Raw genomic sequence first — 6601 nt, forward strand, 5'->3', positions numbered from 1 at the left:
CGTGGGCCCCCTATTGCTCCACCGACGTACTTCTTCCTCCTATATATACCTATGTACCCCCAAACGATCAGATACAGAGCCAAAACCCTAGTTCCACCGCCGTAACTTTCTGTATCCACGAGATTCCATCTTGGGGCCTGTTCCGGAGCTCCGCCGGAGGGGGCATCGATCACGGAGGACTTCTACATCAACACCATAGCCCTTCCGATGAAGTGTGAGTAGTTTACCTCAGACCTTCGGGTCCATAGTTATTAGCTAGATGGCTTCTTCTCTCTTTTTGGATCTCAATACAAAGTTCTCCCCCTCTCTTGTGGAGATCTATTCGATGTAATCTTCTTTTGCGGTGTGTTTGTTGAGACCGATGAATTGTGGGTTTATGATCAAGTTTATCTATGAACAATATTTGAATCTTCTCTGAATTCTTTTATGTATGATTGGTTATCTTTGCAAGTCTCTTCGAATTATCAGTTTGGTTTGGCCTACTAGATTGATCTTTCTTGCAATGGGAGAAGTGCTTAGCTTTGGGTTCAATCTTGCGGTGTCCTTTCCCAGTGACAGTAGGGGCAGCAAGGCATGTATTGTATTGTTGCCATCGAGGATAAGAAGATGGGGTTTTCATCATATTGCATGAGTTTATCCCTCTACATCATGTCATCTTGCTTAAAGTGTTACTCTGTTCTCTTGAACTTAATACTCTAGATGCATGCTGGATAGTGGTCGATGTGTGGAGTAATAGTAGTAGATGCAGGCAGGAGTCGGTCTACTTGTCTTGGACGTGATGCCTATATACATGATCATACCTAGATATTCTCATAACTATGCTCAATTCTGTCAATTGCTCAACAGTAATTTGTTCACCCACCATAAAATACTTATGCTCTTGAGAGAAGCCACTAGTGAAACCTATGGCCCCTGGGTCTATCTTTATCATATTAATCTTCCAACACTTAGTTATTTTCATTGCTTTTATTTTACTTTGCATCTTTATCATAAAAATACCAAAAATATTATCTTATCATATCTATCATATCTCACTCTCATAAGTGACCGCGTAGGGATTGACAACCCCTTATTGCGTTGGGTGCGAGGATTTATTTGTTTGTGCAGGTACGAGGGACTCGCGCGTAGCCTCCTACTGGATTGATACCTTGGTTCTCAAGAACTGAGGGAAATACTTACGCTACTTTGTTGCACCACCCTTTCCTCTTTAAGGGAAAACCAACGCAAGTGCTCAAGAGGTAGCAAGAAGGATTTCTGGCGCCGTTGCCGAGGAGGTCTACGCAAAAGTCAACATACCAAGTGCCCATCACAACACTTATCTCCCGCATTACATTATTTGCCATTTGCCTCTCGTTTTCCTCTCCCCCACTTCACCCTTGCCGTTTTATTCGCCCTCTCTCTCTATCCTCCCTATCCTTCTCTATTTGCCTCTTCTTGCCTGTTTCTTGTTTTCTTGTGTGTTGGATTGCTTGCTTGTCACGATGGCTCAAGATAACACTAAATTGTGTGACTTTATCAATACCAACAACAATGATTTTATTAGCACTCCGATTGCTCCTCTTACCGATGCTGAATCTTGTGAAATTAATGTTGCCTTGCTGAATCTTGTCATGAAAGATCTGTTTTCCGGCCTTCCTAGTGAAGATGCCGCTACCCATCTAAATAGCTTCGTTGATTTGTGGGATATGCAAAAGAAGAAAGATGTGGACAATGATATTGTTAAATTGAAGCTATTTCCTTTTTCTCTTAGAGATCATGCTAAAGCTTGGTTTTCATCTTTGCCTAAAAATAGTATTGACTCTTGGAATAAGTGCAAAGATGCTTTTATCTCTAAGTATTTTCCTCCCGCTAAGATCATCTCTCTTAGAAACGATATTATGAATTTTAAGCAACTTTATCATGAACATGTTGCACAAGCTTGGGAGAGGATGGAATTAATGATACGTAATTGCCCTACTCATGGTTTGAATTTATGGATGATTATACAAAAAATTTATGCCGGATTGAATTTTGCTTCTACAAATCTTTTAGATTCGGCCGCAGGAGGCACTTTTATGGAAATCACTTTAGGAGAAGCTACTAAACTCTTAGATAATATTATGGTTATTATTCTCAATGGCACACTGAAAGATCTACTAATAAGAAAGTGCATGCGATAGAAGAAATTAATGTTTTGAGTGGAAAGATGGATGAACCTATGAAATTATTTGCTAATAAAAGTGTTTCTTCTGATCCTAATGATATGCCTTTGTCTACTTTGATTGAGAATAATAATGAATCTATGGATGTGAATTTTGTTGGTAGGAACAATTTTGGTAACAACGCGTATAGAGGAAATTTTAATCCTAGGCCTTATCCTAGTAATTCCTCTAATAATTATGGTAATTCCTACAACAATTCATATGGAAATTATAATAAGATGCCCTCTGATTTTGAATCTAATATTAAAGAATTTATTACTTCGCAAAAGAATTTCAATGCTTTGATTGAAGAAAAATTGCTTAAGATTGATGAGTTGGCTAGGAACGTTCATAGAATTTCTCTTGATGTTGAATCTTTGAAACTTAGATCTATTCCACCTAAGCATGATATCAATGAGTCTCTCAAATCCATGAGAATTTCCATTGATGAGTGCAAAGAAAGAACCGCTAGGATGCGTGCTAAGAAAGATTCCTTTATAAAAGCGTGTTCTTCTAGTAACCATGATAATAAAGATGAATATCTAAAAGTTATTGATTTGTCCCCTATTAAATCTTTGTTTTGCACTTGATAATGATGGGACTGAATATGATTCACCTTTGCCTAGAAAGCGTTCCAAAAATTCAGAATTTTGAGATCTTGATGCTAAAATTGATAAAAGTGGGATTGAAGAGATCAAAACTCTAGATGTTAATGAACCTACTATTTTGGATTTCAAGGAATTTAATTATAATAGATGCTTTTTGATAGATTGCATTTCCTTGTTACAATCCGTGCTAAATTCTCCTCATGCTTATAGCCAAAATAAAGCTTTTACCAAACATATCGTTGATGCTTTGATGCAATCTTATGAAGAAAAACTTGAGTTGGAAGTTTCAATCCCTAGAAAACTTTATGATGAGTGGGAACCAACTATTAAAATTATAATTAAAGATCATGAATGCTATGCTTTGGGTGATTTGGGTGCTAGTGTTTCCACGATTCCAAAGACTTTGTGTGATTTGTTAGGTTTCCGTGATTTTGATGATTGCTCTCTAAACTTGCACCTTGCGGATTCCACTATTAAGAAACCTATGGGAAGAATTAATGATGTTCTTATTGTTGCAAATAGGAATTATGTGCCCGTAGATTTTATCGTTCTTGATATAGATTGCAATCATTCATGTCCTATTATTCTTGGTAGACCTTTCCTTAGAACGATTGGTGCAATTATTGATATGAAGGAAGGAAATATTAGATTCCAATTTCCGTTAAGGAAATGCATGGAACACTTTCCTAGAAAGAAAATTAAATTACCTTATGAATCTATTATGAGAGCCACTTATGGATTGCCTACCAAAGATGGCAATACCTAGATCTATCCTTGCTTTTTATGCCTAGCTAGGGGCATTAAACGATAGCGCTTGCTGGGAGGCAACCCAATTTTATTTTTATTCCATGCTTTTTGATCCTGTTTAGTAATAAATAATTTATCTAGCCTCTGTTTTGGTTGTGTTTTTTGTGTTTAATTAGTGTTTGTGCCAAGTAGAACCGTTGGGAAGACTTAGGGAAAGTCTTGTTAATCTTGTGGTAAAAAACAGAAACTTTAGCGCTCACGAGAATTGCTGACATTTTTATTTGGAAAGTGATATTTAGTTTTGAAGATGATTAATAGATAAATTCCTCATGTCCAGCAATTTATTTTAGAATTTTTGGGGTTCCAGATCTTGCGCTAGCTACAGATTACTGCAGACTGTTCTGTTTTTAACAGATTCTGTTTTCCGTGTGTTGTTCGCTTATTTTGATGAATCTATGGCTAGTAAAATAGTTTATAAACCATAGAGAAGTTGGAATACAGTAGGTTTAACACCAATATAAATAAAGAATGAGTTCATTACAGTACCTTGAAGTGGTCTTTTGTTTTCTTTCGCTAATGGAGCTCACGAGATTTTCTACTTTAAGTTTTATGTTGTGAAGTTTTCAAGTTTTGGGTAAAGATTTGATGGATTATGGAACAAGGAGTGGCAAGAGCCTAAGCTTGGGGATGCCCATGGCACCCCCAATATAATCTAAGGACACCAAAAGGCCAAAGCTTGGGGATGCCCTGGAAGGCATCCCCTCTTTCGTCTACTTCTATCGGTAACTTTACTTGGAGCTATATTTTTATTCACCACATGACATGTGTTTTGCTTGGAGCGTCTTGTATGATTTGAGTCTTTATTTTTTTAGTTTACCACAATCATCTTTGCTGTACACACCTTTTGAGAGAGACACACATGATTCGGAAATTATTAGAATACTCTATGTGCTTCACTTATATCTTTTGAGTTATATAGTTTTGCTCTAGTACTTCACTTATATCTTTTAGAGCACGGTGGTGGATTTGTTTTATAGAAACTATTGATCTCTCATGATTCACTTAGATTATTTTGAGAGTCTTAAATAGCATGTTAATTTTTTTATATAATCCTTATATGCTAGGTATACAAGATTAATAATAAAATTCTCTTATGAGTGTGTTGAATATTAAGAGAAGTTTGATGGTTGATAATTGTTTTGAGACATGGAGATGGTGATATTAGAGTCATGCTAGTTGAGTAGTTGTGAATTTGATAAATACTTGGGTTGAAGTTTGTGATTCCCGTAGCATGCACGTATGGTGAACCGTTATGTGATGAAGTCAAAGCATGATTTATTTATTGATTGTCTTCCTTATGAGTGGCGGTCGTGGATGAGCGATGGTCTTTTCCTACCAATATATCCCCCTAGGAGCATGCGCGTAATATTTTGCTTTGATACATTGTAGATTTTTGCAATAAGTATATGAGTTCTTTATGACTAATGTTGAGTCCATGGATTATATGCACTCTCACCCTTCCACCATTGCTAGCCTCTCTAATACTGCGCACCTTTCGCCGGTATCATACACCCACCATATACCTTCCTCAAAACAGCCACCATACCTACCTATCATGGCATTTTCATAGCCATTCCGAGATATATTGCCATGCAACTTTCCACCGTTCTGTTTATTATGACATGCTCCATCATTGTCATATTGCTTTGCATGATCATGTAGTTGACATTGTATTTGTGGCAAAGCCACCATTCATAATTCTTTCATACATGTCACTCATGAGTCATTGCATATCCCGGTACACCACCGGAGGCATTCATATAGAGTCGTATCTTGTTCTAAGTATCGAGTTGTAATTCTTGAGTTGTAAGAAAATAAAAGTGTGATGATCATCATTATTAGAGCATTGTCCCAAGTGAGGAAAGGATGATGGAGACTATGATTCCCCCACAAGTCGGGATGAGACTCCAGACGAAAAAAAGAGGCCATAAAAAGGAGAAAAGGCCCAAATAAAAAATACAAGAGAAAAAGAGAGAAGGGACAATGCTACTATCCTTTTACCACACTTGTGCTTCAAAGTAGCACCATAATCTTCATAGTAGAGAGTCTCCTTTGTTATCACCTTCATATACTAGTGGGAATTTTTCATTATAGAACTTGGCTTGTATATTCCAATGATGGGCTTCCTCAAAATGCCCTAGGTCTTCGTGAGCAAGCAAGTTGGATGCACACCCACTTAGTTTCTTTTTGAGCTTTCATATAGCATGGCAATCCCTACTCACTCACATTGATATTTATTGATGGGCATCTCCATAGCCCGTTGATACGCCTAGTCGATGTGAGACTATCTTCTCCTTTTTGTCTCCTCCACAACCACCATTCTATTCCACCTAAAGTGCTATGTCCATGGCTCACGCTCATGTATTGCGTGAAGATTGAAAAAGTTTTGAGAATGTCAAAATTATAATCTTGGCTTATCATCGGGGTTGTGCATGATTTAAATATTTTGTGTGGTGAAGATAGAGCATAGCCAGACTATATGATTTTGTAGGGATAAATTTCTTTGGCCATGTTATTTTGAGAGGACATAATTGCTTAGTTAGTATGTTTGAAGTATTATTATTTCTATGCCAATATTGAACTTTTGTCTTGAATATTTTGAATCTGAATATTCATACCACAATTAAGAAGAATTACATTGAAATTATGCCAAGTAGCATTCCACATCAAAAATTCTGTTTTTATCATTTACCTACTCGAGGACGAGTAGGAATTAAGCTTGGGGATGCTTGATACGTCTCCAACGTATCTATAATTTTTGATTGCTCCATGCTATATTATCTACTGTTTTGGATATTATTGGGCTTTATTATCCACTTTTATATTATTTTTGGGACTAACCTATTAACCGGAGGCCCAGCCCAGAATTGTTGTTTTTTGCCTATTTTAGGGTTTCGAAGAAAAGGAATATCAAACGGAGTCCAAATGGAATGAAACCTTCGGGGACGTGATTTTCGGAATGAACAAGACCCAGGAGACTTGGACCCTACGTCAAGCAACCAACAG

The sequence above is a fragment of the Triticum dicoccoides genome, chromosome 1A, assembly GCF_002162155.2.
Source record: "Triticum dicoccoides isolate Atlit2015 ecotype Zavitan chromosome 1A, WEW_v2.0, whole genome shotgun sequence".
NCBI lineage: Eukaryota > Viridiplantae > Streptophyta > Magnoliopsida > Poales > Poaceae > Triticum > Triticum dicoccoides.